Source organism: Mustela nivalis, assembly GCF_964662115.1.
Source record: "Mustela nivalis genome assembly, chromosome: 1".
Taxonomy (NCBI): Eukaryota; Metazoa; Chordata; class Mammalia; order Carnivora; family Mustelidae; genus Mustela; species Mustela nivalis.
In genome coordinates, this window is record NC_139020.1 from 200478361 (window position 1) to 200493602 (window position 15242).

A 15242-nucleotide genomic window follows, 5' to 3' on the forward strand; every position below is an offset into this window, starting at 1 on the left:
TTAAGACAGGCAACTCAGGGGGCTGGGCATGGCACAAGTCAGCCGTTGCAAAACCAGGACACTATAAATGACATCTCGGCATTAAAAAAATCAAAATCGGCTGAAGGGAAACCATTGCATTGATTTGCGTAAACATTTGCTATTATAAGTGCGTACATATTTTCACTGTTTTTGTGCGTGTGTGTCTATGCTCAGTCCTAAATCCCTACAGCAGGGAGGCTTTTCTATAAATTACTCGCTATGGCCTCAAGTCCATGCCATCATTTAGCATTTGATGATGAGACACATTCCTCCAACAGTTGGATTTAGAAGTAAATCACAGGGGCGCCTGGGTAGCTCAGTCAGTTAGGCGTCTGACTCCTGATTTCGGCTCAGGTCGTGATCTCGGGGTGGTGAGATAGAGCCCTGCATTGGGCTCCATGCTCAGCGGAGAGACTGCTTGCAATCCTCTGCCCCTCCCCTCACTAGTGCATGCCCACTCACAGGTGCTCTCTCTCTAAAATAAATAAATCCTTTAAAAAAAAAAAAAGAGTAAACCACATATTTGTAACGTGAAGAGTCCAATTTTAAATTCCTAGTTGTATTATGATTAACATAGCCAACATAATGATGCGTTACTGGTCTGGTGTTCTGAATTCATAAAGTGCTTTTACACACATCTCTTCTCCCATACTCTGGTGACGTAGCTCATTTTCAAACCAATGAACTTACGCTGTGGGAGGTTACAGCTCTCTGATGCGAGGCCACAGGAGTGGACGAGTCATGACTAGACCCTGACTTCCTATTCCTCAGTCGTGTGATAACAACACAGAGCCTTCTCTATGCCCATCATCTGTCCATCCATCCAGTCTCATCTACTCAATAGGGTCTGGAAGCTTGAAGATCCAGAAATTTCTTCTGCAGCAGAAATTATGGATAATGGATAGCAATGTGTTTATTAATTTCTTTTCTTTTCCTTTTTTTTTTTTTTTTTACAAGATTCTATTTATTTATTTGGCAGAGGGAGAGTGAGAAAGCACAAGCAGGGCGAGCAGCAGGCAGTAGAAGAGGGAGAAGCAGACTCCCCACCGAGCAGGGAGCCGGGTGTGGGGCTCGATCCCAAGACCCCGGGATCATGACCTGAGCTGAAGGCAGACACTTAACTGACTGGGCCACCCAAGCTCAGTTTCTTCATTCTATTGGTTTCTTTATTCTACTGCAAGGTATTAGCCACCCACCTGTCCACACCAAGAACTCAATCTAAGCACTGGGGGCTGGGCATACGCAAGACAGGACGAACCAGCGTTCCGCCCATGGAGTTTCAACCATGCACACACGCAGTCTGCTGCTGTCAGTCGGGGAACTGATCAAAATTCAATGCCAGATGCAATTAGTATCACAGAAGGTGAGACACAGGTCCTGGAGATGAGGCGAGGCAGAAGCAAAATAGTGAGCAGGCAGGGAAGAAAATGAGCAGAGTGAGAAATGGGGAGAGAGCCAAAAAGGCTGGGCGGATGAACCCCAGAGGAGGAGAAGGAAAGTCACGGGAATGGGAGGGTGGGGAAAGCAAGGCTCCAAAAAGCAAAGACAGGAAGGGGGAAGAAAAGGGGATTTGGAAGCAGAGAGATAATGGGGAAACGGCACAAGTGAGGGAATGAAAGTTGGGGAGCCCCTGCCATGTGTGGGGCTCTGGGGCATCTGCACAGTAAGATGCAGGGAACAGCGCCGCATGGAACATGGCTTACGGGCTGCTCGGTGACACAGTGAGCCTTTCTGCCACAGGGCTGTCAGTCTCAAGTAAGGAGCGAAGGAAAGAGGGAGCAGAGCTATACTTCATGCAAATGGAAAGCAGACAAAATGGAAGAGGGAGAGCACTGGAAAGCCTTGTGAGTTTCAAGTTGCCCTTGGAACATAACCACACACCAAGGCTAGGCAGGTCCCCTCTCCTTCTAGGAAGGTTCCAACGAACCTAGTGAGGACACTCAGCATAATCTCCAGTGCAGAGACCCAACCACCCCGGGTGTTTGGAGGTCGTTTCCAACACATGATCCTAGGCTTCTCCCATTTTTGGACTGTTACTTATGAAAGGTGAAAAATGCTTTTTTTGTTTAAAGATTTTATTTATTTATTTGACACAGAGAAAAAGAGAGCACAAGTTGGGGAGCAGCAGGCAGAGGCAGAGGGAGAAGCAGGCTTCCTGCTGAGCAGGGAGTCCCATACAGGGCTTGATCCCAGGACCCCAGGATCAGACAGACACTTAACTGATGGAGCCACCCAGGTGCCCTGAGAAATGCTTTTTATGACAAAATGTAACCAACTAGAAACTGTGGGTACTTCAAAGTCTACTTGGTAATTTGGATAGGAGATCCGTGAAAACCACACAGTTGATAAAGAAGATACAGGAAAATGGAAGGTAAGTTTTAAAACTTGAGTTCATCACGATCTGTGCTTGACACACCGTATGATGCCGACGAGACTATGTTGTACCAGGAATGCTTGCCTGAATATCCCAGGGGAGGATCAAAGGGATCTAGAGCTGCCAGTTTTAAGCAGAATAAGGAACAAATCAACCACGTACAAATGCTGCCTTCAGTCATTGGAATATACGTTGGAACATACCTTCCAACTCCCTGTGATCCAGGGGAAATCTAAAATACGTGACGGTTAGAGAACCGGGTGGCTCAGTCGGTTAAGCAACCCGACTCTTGATTTCGGCTCAGGTCATAATCTCAGGGTCATGAGATCCAGCCCCGCTCTGGACTCAGCACCGGGCGGGGAACCTGCTTGAGATTCTCTCTCCCCCTGCCCCTCCCCCTCTTCAAATAAAATAAAACACTTGATGGTGACACATGAAGGAGACCAACAGGCGCCATGACATTTCTATATTTGCTGGAGTGAAAGATGGCTTTTGGGAAGGTGGCGCTTGAGTCCTGCTCCAAATTGTTAATTACGCTTCGACTACAGTGACGCTCAAAAACACGGAGCCCCCCAAAGGCGCCAGCGTGGGCCATGTCCCTGGCCTGCTCTGGCCACCTGCCTAACTGGCCCCCTGCCTCCCCATCGTTCATCTCTTCTGCAGGCTGTGTGCCTGCTCCCTGACGGTCAGAAGGTCCCTGAGAGCAAGCACCGTGTTCAGTGTGGCTCACCACTGAGTATGCAGCACCTAATGTATACCCACAGTGCACAGTAGATACGTGGAATCCGAGAAAAACACGGAGACATGAGAACTGGGCCTCAAGCCAAGGTAATGCAGAGACCAACCCTTTTTTGTCCTCTCCTCCCCTCCAGGAATGAAGAGAAAGCCTGTCTCTAACATCATCTGGAGCAACCGAACAATCTCTGCTTTCAGGAGACCCGTCCTAGTAGTCATTCCACTGACTGCGCACAGGTGGCCTCATCCTCCTGGGGCCCAGGATCACGAGCCTGGCTCTTCAGGGGGCCCCTGGGTGGTCTCCTAGCTTCACTGGCATCCTTGCCTTTCCCTCTTTTAGGGAACTTGGGAGGCCTCAATCCCCTGGTTGTAATGCGGCAAGTGGTCTACTTTAAGAGAAAGTTACAGGGGCGCCTGGGTGGCTCAGCCAGTTGGGCATCTGCCTTCGGCTCAGGTCATGATCTCAGTGTCCTGCTCAGCGGGGAGCCTGCTTCTCCCTCTCCTCTGCCCCTGCTCATGCTCTCTCTTGCTATCTTTCTCTCAAATACATAAAATCTTGGAGAGAGAGAAAGAGAAAGAGAGAGAGAAACTTATAAAGGGCTAAAAAGAAAACCTGATATCAGATTTATTTTTAAAATGTGACTTCTGGGGTGTGTAAAAATCACTCATGGTGATGACTGAAGGCAGCAGAAGATGACTCATCAAAGAAAAGTTCAATTATAGGCTATGTGTAGTTTTACAGATATTTAGCGGAAACGGACTGACCTCGTACATCCAGGGTACGGACGAACACTGAGCTAGCTCGAATGCTGACCTGATCCAGACAGCCTGCTTCCTGACTCTCTCAGATCAGTATTGGCTTCTCCACCTTTCCCTTTCCTGGCTGACCTAAACAGAACGTGAATTTGTGGAGCTACGTATACATGTGACGGTCTGAAAATGCTCAAAAACGAGTATTAGAAACATGGGAGTATTTGTTACTGACAGCACAGACTTGAGAAACTGCAGTATGACCCAGAGCGTAAGGTGAGTCCTGGGATTTGATCTTGGATCCACTGTCCTCCAGATGCGTGAGAGAGAAAACCGAGTTGGTTAAGAACTGCAGTGTAGGGGCACTTGGGTGGCTCAGTGGGTTAAGCCTCTGCCTTCAGCTCATGGTCATGATCTCAGGATCCTGGGATCGAGTCCCACATTGGGCTCTCTGCTCGGCGGGGAGCCTGCTTCCCTCTCTCTCTGCCTGCCTCTCTGCCTACTTGTGATCTCTGTCAAATAAATAAATAAAATCTTAAAAAACAAAAACAAACAAACAAAAATCTGCAGTGCACACTTCACCTAAACATAAAGCTCTCCTAGAAGTTGGTTCTTTCAAAGTCACCAGTGGCTTTGGAAATTCAAACAGGGCACGTGGTATCTCCATTACGAATGAATCACATACCCAAGTTTCCCTGTACCCGTCCACGTCAATTACAAAATGGTCGCTGAGCTCCTTCTGCGACAGAAGACACTGTGTTTGGTGTGATAAAAGGCACCAGGACCTCCAGAGGACAGGAGCACGTCACACTGCCTCATGGCGTCCAATCAGCAAAACCCAGGAAACTCTAAGGGTCCCGCAGCCTGGCTACCTCCAACAGATAAATTGTAAGAAAAGGAAAGGGAGAAAGACAAACCTGTACATGAAGACAGTCATGCTCAAATTAAAAAAGGGAGGGAGGGTAAGATTAAACCCCAGAGTCCAGGGACGCCCATGCGGGCAAAGTTACTGAGAAACATCAGGGAGAACCTGGCTGCTGGGAAGACTGGTTATTATGGGAAGGGGGAAGGAGGGCTTCAGGGGTGTTGGCCCAACTCAGCATCTTGACCTCCAAGAGTGGCTGCTTTCAAAGAAATCGATAAGCTGTCTCTATGGTTATCTGCATTTCATTTTACAGTAAAAACGTCAGCACGAAACACAGACTCGCTCAGTTTGGTTCCGCAGACCTCACAGCTCTCCATCCCAGCGCGCTCCTGGAGGGCAGGGCATGGGCCAAGACTGGCCTGTGGGCTCTGGGATGCAGCTTTAGCCTCTCCAGTTTTTCTTGAGAACCCACACAGGGCATGGCCCAGAGCCCAGACGTGTGCTTTGGGTTGGACAAATGCTAATCAAATTGCCATTTAACTCCCTCTACTTGAGGGGGAGCCTGGGAGAGGAGAACCAGCAGGACCGGCCCCCCCAACCCCCCAGGCAGGCGACACTGAAGATGGGGCACATGTCATGTTCACGACAGCACAAGACAGCCCAGTCCACCTCGTAGATGAGAATACAAGTCTTAGCAATTTCCCCAGCTGTCCCCCGCAAGGACAGTGGCAGGGGGCGGGGGAAGCACTGGGAAAGCATCGCTCAAAGCCTGTCCCTTCCTATACCTGCCACCCTGTGACCACCCTGCCATCCAAGCACTTAAATTCAGTTTTTCCGTGTCCAGGTTTCAGAGAGTGTCGACTCCCCCTTCTCGAACTTGGAAGAGATGCTTCTGACAGCTCTGCCTGCGTCTATTATCTCAGTTATTTTTCAATTTTATGGCTGAAAAGAAGATTCTGGTTACGGAGTCATGAGGCTGAGGCTGTCAGTACAATTCCCCCTCCCTGTACAGAGGCTGCCGAGGTTCAGCAACCTGCCACCATCACTCGGCGAACTGAAGCCAGGCCCCGAATTCTGGGCCTTAGTACACTAAGCAGCCCTCATTTAACGAGGATGCACTCTCCTTGAGTCCCCCCCCCCCCCCCGCCCCCAGCGCCACAGTGAACTTGGACTGCGTCGGCTGCCCAGCACCTGCTCTTCTTTCTTGGGGGTAATCCACGATGGGCGAGTGGCAGGGCCCCACCACCCACTATGGAGAGTTTCCAGGGCCCACTCTCCTCTTCCGTGGAAGCTAAACACATTCCGGGCTCGGTACAGTCTTGGAACATTGTGGCTCCGGAGGGAAGCGGGGGTGGGGGTGGGGGTCTGACCCAGAGGCATCCGGGGAACTGGTTTAAATGCCACACCAGACCTGAGATATGGGGACTGACAACAGTCCCCCCAGAAGTCCCTTCCTGGGCAAGACCCTAGCCACGTCCCTGTGCTCCCTGAATCCTGCCAAAGTCTGGGTCTCCAGCCTTCCCACAAAACTCTGAGTAGCCCCATCCTCTTCTGATCCATTCTTTTGTGGCTGAAATTAACTAGAGTAACTTAAGGTAGTTTGCAACCACTTTTCCTAACTAAGATCAATAGATTTACAAAGTTTCAACATCCTGATGAATATTAGCTGATACTTGACTGCCTTGATATTATTGTTTGTTTGTTTTTTAAGATTTTATTTATTTATTTGTCAGAGAGAGAGAGAGAGAGAACAGGCAGAGTGGCAGGCAGAGTCAGAGGGAGAGGCAGGCTCCCTGCGGGGCAAGGAGCCCGATGTGGGACTCGATCATGACCTAAGCCGAAGGCAGCTGCTTAACCAACTGAGCCACCCAGGGCCTTGATATTATTGTAACAAAAGTCTAAAATCGGGGCACCTGGGTGCCTCAGTCGGTTAAGTGGCTGCCTTCCGCTTAGGTCATGATTTCAGGGTATAGAGATGGAGTCCCACATGGAGGTCCCTGCTCAGCGGGGAGTCTGCCTCTCCCTCAGCTCTGTTGCGCCCCCTGCTTGTACTCTCTCTGTCCAATAAATAAATAAAATCTTATAAAAAAGTATAAAAATTCGAATACATTAATTATATATTAATATCACAAGAATATATTAATAAATGAGTACTCAATCTTCTGATTAAACTGCACGTTCTAGAAAGCTTTTCAATTTATGGAACCATATAGGGGATCTTAAATGCTCCTAGGCACGTAAGTAGTGCATTATAAGCCCTGAAAACGACCCACGGCTTTTCCTCTCCAGTAATCAATAAGTCCCATTTAACTTCCAAGCAAACCCACATGGGGTCTCACGGGATCTGATGTCTTTCCATCGGATAAAACCCACATTACATGATTTGAAGATTAGCTCCACAGCCCACACTATCCTTTTCTGCCACAGAAAATTCAGGTGACGGGGTCCTAACCTGATGGTGCTTGAACAACCCCGCCCCTCCGCCCCACCGCCTTACTGAGCCACTAAGTACCTGAGCCCTCTCATTGTGTTTTTCTTCTAGACCAAATCATCCCGGCTGAAATACTTCTGGTGGAGGTGCTTTGCTTAAAATATTCAGATCTCAGGGAGGACAAAAGATCTGAATAGAATGAAATGGGAATGTTTTGATATGCTAATTAGGGGAGGGAGGACACCTGCTTGGAACCTCAACCAAATCTACGACTATTTTTAAAAACCAGAAGAACTTTTAAAAAAAACAAACCAAATGAAATCAGCATCTCCGGAACGACCCAGCAAACCCTGTTTTGTCTCCAGAGACACAGGACGCATCACCGATTTTTGATGAACAGGGTTTTAGAAAGCACAGCTCAGCAGCCCCCCAGGACCTCGCCTTCGTCCTACGCTGTTGCCCCACCATCTCCACCAGACCGGGAACAATGTGGGGGTTATTTACGGACATACTTACGGTGCTACAGTTGTTCAGTCTATAGGTAGGCTATGTTTATCTGTTTGGGTGTTTGGGTTGAGATCATGTATATCCTTCGTCCTTTCGGGGGCAATTGCGGTACAGCAGATAGATTTCATCTTGTCACACATCCTTACATTTGGCAAACACTTGGCAGTGCCTCTTTTCCCCTACCCCAGCCAACATCAATGCACAGAAATCTTACTGGTTCACCCCCAAACCTGGGGAAACAGCAGGTTTTGAGACTACTTATAAGTGCGGTGAAATCACTTTTCCAATGACATCAGAGAGAACCTGATACGTAAGAGCTGAAGCCTATTCTAGGAGCCACCCTGCTCTCTCCTCTGGTCCCTCTCCACCAAGCCCAGGGGGTCGGCAAGGTTTGGCAACCATGGATTTATTCAACTCCCCTCACTTAATAAATGAAAAAAAAAAAAAAAAAAAAAAAGGCTCACTCAACCAAGTCCACGAAGTCCACGGCAGACCCCAAATAATGAGCTGCTCAGATCTCCTCATTGTTCTGGGCTCTCTGTGCTCTCTGCCCGTAACTTTAAATTAAACAAAAGACCACGTCTTCCATCTATAAAACCTAGAAATTAACCATATGAATGCGCTTCACCTTCCACTTCTATAAATAATGACTGGACTAATACCAAGTCAAATGGGACCGTTTCCCTGTGGTTATCACTCAGCAGACACAGGTTTGCAAAGGGCCCTTACAATCATTTTCATCAGGACAGGGCTGAAAATGTAGCCAGCATTGCCCCGCAGGCATACCATCTGAATGCAGATGTTCAGGAAGCCAAAACAGGATGGTATGTTAGTGAGTCTGACTGGGAGCCAGAGTTAAAGAACTCGAACCTACAAGAGATGGGCTGACCCGTGCATCCAAACAAAAAAAAAGCTTCGGGGATGCGAAACATAGGCGTGAATAAGAAAGGCAAAGATTGAAACTCAAAAGCTGGGGATGAAAAGGGAATTAAATATAACATAGCTAATCTGACTCTTTCTTCAAAGAAGCAGAAATAAATCCAGACCTCCCAAGAGAGGACAGTATGTGGGCTAAAGCATCAAGAATTATGGTCCACAAGTAAGAATTCCAGAAGAAGAGGTTTTAAAAACATGATACACGGTAGAAGACCTTAGTTAGGGGTGCCTGGGCGGCTCAGTGGGTTAATATCTCTGCCTTCGGCTCAGGTCATGATCCTGGGGTCCTGGGATTAAGTCCCACATCGGTTGCTCTGCTCGGCAGGGAGCCTGCTTCCCTTCCTCTCTCTCTGCCTGCCTCTCTGCCTACTTGTGATCTCTGTCAAATAAATTTTAAAAATCTTAAAAAAAAAAAAAAAAGAAGAAGAAGACCTTAGTTTAAAAAAAAAAAAAAAAGGTTTAGGCAAACTGAGAAACACAGTGGATTTTATTAGCTACTAAGGGAGAGAGTTCAGAAACCAGAGCCTGGAGAGCTGGGCACTGATTAGAGGCAGAACGAAAGAGAAAGATTTAATGACAAGATCTAATTTAAATGGACACTTTTCAAAGTCTTAACACTTAGCCAACTTCTGAATCAGTGTGATCTGCGTAGCAATTATGTTTGAATTATAAATTCTTAAGTGCTTTTTTCCTAAAACTTGATTTTGTTGCCAAGATGTTCTCCTCCTTTTTGTTTTCAAGACCCTTTCAATGCAGTCATTCCAAAGACATATCGTATATCTGAGATGCAATAAAAGAAAATAAATGCTGAAGGCGGTAAGATGTTTATAAGAACTCTAGATGTCCCCTCTAGAATATTCTAGAGGGATAAACTCTCCAACTCATCTCCCTCTCCTTAGTTGACTCTGGCAGGAAGTTGTATACAAGGATTCCCACATTAGAAAGCTCACGTAGCCTAATGTCTACCTTGCTCACTTCCCTCTGACAGCTGTATTTCCACCTCTCTTCCGAGAGGTGATACGGGTTTCTAGCAAAATCCATTTGTTGTGGCATCTCAAGGCAAAACATTTATTAGCAAATATAAGTTGTGCTATCCAAGAGTCTCAATTCCAGCGAAGGTGTTATTAACCCAGAAGGGAGATAAACCAGGTCTGAGCAAGATATCCTGTTGAAGATACACGACTCGCCAACAAGGTGCGTGTCCCTGGAACCATGGGGGTCAAAGGAGAAGAGGCGCCAGGCAGCTCACACGAACACTGAGTGTGCACCTCAGAGCTGAGGCAAGGACAGGGACACACCAAGTGCTATTAGATAGCTTCCAGGTAGCTGGACAGAAGGTGCTGGGTGCAACCACCAGGGAGGGATGTGGGGAAGGAAATCATAAAGCATGGTGGCAGCCATTTTGGCTCATCTCCTCTTATCCCCACATGCCTACATTGACTCTGGGCAAACCTAGTAGCCTTTTCCCACACTCAGACCCAAGCAAACCCCTTCTCTGGCAGAACACTTCTAATTCCACCCACTTCCAAGAAGTGGTGAGCACAGGTTCTGAAATGTCGCCCCCACGCCCCTAAGAATACAGATGACGGAGGACAGACTCTCCCAATGGCAGTCTTCTGTCTGGACGAGGCTGCTTCTGATTCCTGGAAGCCACTCGGGTCACCTCACTGCCCCTGGGTGGACAGGACACAAGCGAGGCCGTCCTGTACCCCACACGAGGGGTAACAAACAGTAAAACGGCCACATCACGTACTTAGTCCAATCTGTGACTCTAGGGTACCTTGTCTGGAAAGGTGGTTTTGTTCTGGGAATGCAGAGTCTTGGAAACAAGACTGAAAGCCTTTTACTGGTCTAATAAGGGGGGAAAAAAAAAACCAAAAACAAAAACGGGGACAGCAGTCCCAGGGGGACATTCCGCTAAATTACCTTGATGTTGTTAGCCTGCCTATAAACTGAAAACTTGTAGGAACATTAAGACCATCCCTTCCAAGGCACTCGGGCTTGGAGAACATATGTAAATAAATGCTGACATAACCCTCCTATCAGGTATTTTGTTGTGTGATAACCGAAACGATAATAATCGTTCTGGAAAATATGAAGAGGGATGAAGAACAACACGTTTCCCACAATCAAGAGATACACCCAGGGAGACCACAGTTAATATTTTATTCCGTATCTTTCCATCCTACTAATACCCCATCTTTTACTCATTCAAAGATGCACATTTTCTTTTTTTTAAGATTTTTAAATTTACTTGAGGGGAGGGGAGGGAGCACGAGCTGGGGGAGGGGCAGAGGCAGAGGGAGACCAAGAATCTCAAGCAGAGTCCCTGCTGAGTGTGCAGAGGAGCCCGATGCGGGGCTCGATCCCAGGACCCTGAGGCCATGACCTGAGCCGAAAGCAAGAGTCAGATGTTTAACCAACTGAGCCACCCAGGTGCCCCCCAAAGATGCACATTTTCCCCACAGATGCTGAAACTGGGACCTGTCTTACAACAATGGTGCCCTTGACACCATGTTTCTTTCTTATGGAGCGTAAGAGGTCATGCCAATCCTGTGTTACAGCTCATAAAACGTAGCAGGGTGGCGGGTACTCGTGGGATCGCCTCATAGTCGAAATCATGCCTTTAGGATACTCTTTTTAAACTGCTGGAGTTGGCGTTTTGCCAGAGCTGTTCACAACCTACCACAGCTCTAGAAAGGATTAAATCTTTATTTTGAGCAAATCTGACTCTCAAAATTAGCCACTCTGGAATAGTAAACAAAACAGAGAGAGAAATGGAAAGATACTCTGGAAAAGGATCTCTTTCTCTGAGAGGGACACTTCTTTGAATAACAAAACACTATCACATGATTATGGATGTGGCCGTTAATGCCTGTTTCCCTCATAGCCTGGCAGCCATGGGATCAGTGTCCCTGTTCTCTGAGCAGCTGGGCTCAGAAGGTCCAGTGTAAGGACAGGACCGTGGAGGGGAGATAGGACACAAAAAGACACTGGTTCAGCTCAGAGGCCAGGAAGCCGATTCCATCAAGCACAAACTAGAAAACCTCCAACCCCTGTACCTGCCACTACCTGGCCATCTGTGCCCTGGCCCTGGCCCTGTGACAGTTCCCACTGTGCTCGTGTCTGGCCCTCTGGCAACACCTGCTCTCCAACCGCACCCCGTGCTAGAAAATGCCTGGTTGCTTGGGAACCCGTGCTCAGAGCTGCTGGAAAGCACGTAGACCTGGCTGGGGCTCGGGAGACCCAAGTTGGGTCCTGGCTTTCTCAGGCTTGGGGGCCTCAGTTATAAAATGAGAAATGGGCTGGGTTGGTTGTTTTCAAGGACACCTCAAGCTGGCCGTGAGCCCACCCAGGAGGAGAAGGAGGGCAGGGTGTACACTGCTTAAGAGAAACCAACACCTGATCCCTTTGTCCTTAGATACCGTATCGATTCTGTAATTTCAAAATCATGAGAGTTTTTTTTGGCTTGCATTTGTTTTTCAGATCAGGGCAGGGATTTAAAAAGCACGGGAGACCACGGGTTAAATGTGGGGGAGCCTGTCTACTGTTTGCTCAAGTTTCCTTTGGCTTTAAAATCCAAATATCGGGGCACCTGGGTGGCTCAGTCATTTAAGTCTCTAGCTTTGGCTCAGGTTACAATCTCGGGGATGTGGGACGAAGCTGCATGTCAGGCACTGTGCTCAGCAGGGAGTCTGCTTGGGTTTCTCTTTCTGTCTCCCTCTCCTCTCATTCATGCATACACACTCTCTCAAATAAATAAATAAAATCTATAAAATCCAATGTCCCCCTGAGCTGAAGGGATTCATAACACTCACAGCCCTCTCTGGGATGCCCAGGGACCCCACCCCCACCCCCTACAACAAGGTGCAAACAAATCAATCTCTTTACTCCCATGGGGTCCAGGCTAACACTTCGAGAAGGAAGGAGGTCCTTATTCCCCAAAGGACCTGGCCAGGAGCTCAGAAAGCCCACTCAGGGTTTCAGAGCAAGACGACATGTTTAGTTCTGCCTTCACTTTTTCCTCATTAGATTTACAGTTTATTTCGTTGTCAAAATAACCTAAGAAGCATATTACAGTCAACCCTTGAACATCATGGGTTTGGTCCATAAGGTACAGCACCGTAAATGTACTCACTTCCCTGTGATTTTCTTTTCCTCCGAACATTTTCTCTTCTCTAGCTGACTTAATTGTTAAGACGACGGTATAAAATACATACAACCCACATAATATGTGTTCGTCGACTGTTTCTGTTATCAGTTAAGCCTCCGGTCAACAGTAGGCTATGAGGAGTTAAATTTCTGGGGACTCAAAAGTTATCCGTGAATTCTCAACTGCATGGGGGGATCAGCACCCCTGAACCCCATGTTGTTCAAGGGTCAACGGTATTAATTTATTTCTTTCATTTTCCCTTTGTAGTCATTCCTCCTATCTTAGAAACAAAATCCCCAAAACAACACAGAAATGGAAGCTTCTCGTTTGCTGAGTGTGCGTGCTGACCAGAAGCCTGGGGTCCACTTCAGAAGTGCTTTGGGGAGGCTGTGCCGGCACAGCTGTCCTCAGTTCCCAGACAGGAGGGACACACATGGGCGCAAGGCGCCAGGGCAAAGGGAAAGGAGAGCCCATGGGGAACGGAGCAAACGGGGAGCACGCAGATGTGACCAGGCGCTGGCCCAGGACCTGCCAGAGGCAGACAGGAAGGCTCTGTGTTTAGGGAGAGGAAATCTAATTGCCGGGTTTATCTCAATACCTTCTAGAAACACTGTGGGTTTCAGAATTCCAGAGCCGGGCCCCTGCCCTACACCAACTCTGCTGACCCTTTCCAGGAAGAGCTCCTATCAAGGGCTGCGCAGAGTCATCCTCATCCTCATCCCAGCAGTAGCCACGATCTACTCCAGGCAGCGGGAGCCTTGCCTGGGGACAGCCAGGGAGCTGTCAGCCTCAAGGCACCTGCTTTCCCTTTGCCTCTGTGCCCCACCGCCCTGGGCCAGGCCCACCATCATCCAGAAGGACTTCCAAGCAGCCAGGTGGTGGCTGTCCCTGTAAGAAGGCCAACCATCACCCCGAGGAGTGAAGAGGGGACAGCATGGAAGGGGGGGGGGGACTGTTCACCATACAGCTTAGGAGAGGAAAGAGCCAGGAGAAGCGGGGAATACAGAGACGAGAGAGAAGTCAGATTACGTAAGAAGGAGCAGATTTAACAACTAATTAGTTTTGTGAGCCAGGGTGTCAAAAGCAGATCCTGGGGACGAGAGCAGAGTCTGCACTTTCCAAAAGGAGAGTCAGCTGGGGCCTGGCGGAGAATTCCAGCAGGGAGCTCGCACTCAGTGCCCCCGAGCACTGTTCCCGGAGCTCAGGGGCCCGGAGCCTGCATGGCTTCTGCCACTCCTACCACTCAGAAGCTGAGAACATATTTTTTACAGGCGGGGATGATGCTGTAATAGCTTTAAAGCCACGGGGCTTTGAAGAGCAAACCCTCCAAGTAGATAAACCCTCGCATCACGGTTAAATGTGGCCCTGGCCAGTGTCCTTGCTGCTTTTCATCCCACAGCCCTGCAGAGAAGCGGACAGCTCATCAAATGTGTCTTACTGGCTCCTCTGGGTTCCCAGAAACTTTGCCTCCTTGGCCCACCTCTCACCTGGACCTACACCCACCCCGTGAAGGCCCAGGCTGCACACACAGGGTCAGCCTTCTTCTGGCCCCAAGGGGCTTTCTTGGGGGCAAGGGAGCAGGGATGACTGTGACGATGCTGGCGAGCCCTGGGGCGGGGGGCTGGGGGGAGCCCGAGGTCTACCCTGTGCTCCAGGACGTGAGGAAGGCTGCACAGCGCAGCTGTCAAACCTCACTGACCCGTCCCTTTGCAAAGCTTCCCGAGCAGCACAGGAATGACTTGGTGTCAGAGTGGGGGCAGATCCCGGCATCACAGGCGAGCCAGCCGCTGTTCGGGGTCTGATGGCGGCTGTGAGGGGCAGAGTACAAGGCCCGGCACCGGGCCCAATTTCCAGAAGACAGCCAAATGCTTTCACAAGCAACCCAAGGCCTCAGAACTAGAACTGGGGATGCTGAGAGTCCTCATTACGGAGGGCAGGGGACCCTCAGGCACCCAGGGGGACGTGTTGGAGACTGGAGCTTGGCACCCTGGCCCGTTTGGGGCTATCTTTCTGCTCCAGCCTCTAGAGCTCCTGTCGTAAAGCCCAAACCCCTTCCCAGACCTCCTCGCCTCTCCCACCCAGTGTTTTCACGCTCTGGAGGGTCACACATGACCAGTGTGTCCTGGGAAAGGCACCTCCACCTCACCCAGAAGCTCCCAGGTGAAACTGGGGGTAGGAGAGGCACAAGGGGGGGCAGGGAAATGGGGGCTCTTTCCTCCCACCTTCCCTGATTTCATGAGGGCTCATCGGTGCCCCACTGCTTCTGGCCAGCAGAAACTCTCCGCGGGAACACTGGTGAGACAGGAGGCTTCGGGTACGTCTGGAAGGCAGTGAAACGTTCCCTGTCGGAAGTTCTGCGCTTTGCAGGTTTCATCACTTCCTGGAGCACAGGGCAGACCTGGGGCTGTCCCCAGCCCCCACCGGTGCTTGCCTGCATCGTCATAGTCATCCCACTGGGCTGCGCCTGCTC

At 49.2% G+C, this 15242-nt stretch overlaps 1 protein-coding gene across 5 annotated transcripts in view; it reads right to left on the reverse strand.

The window, feature by feature from the left end:
* The window catches only part of LARS2 (leucyl-tRNA synthetase 2, mitochondrial), a 149298-nt gene that overhangs the window by 65075 nt on the left and 68981 nt on the right, over positions 1-15242 (reverse strand). The gene's annotated exons all lie outside the window — the stretch shown is intronic.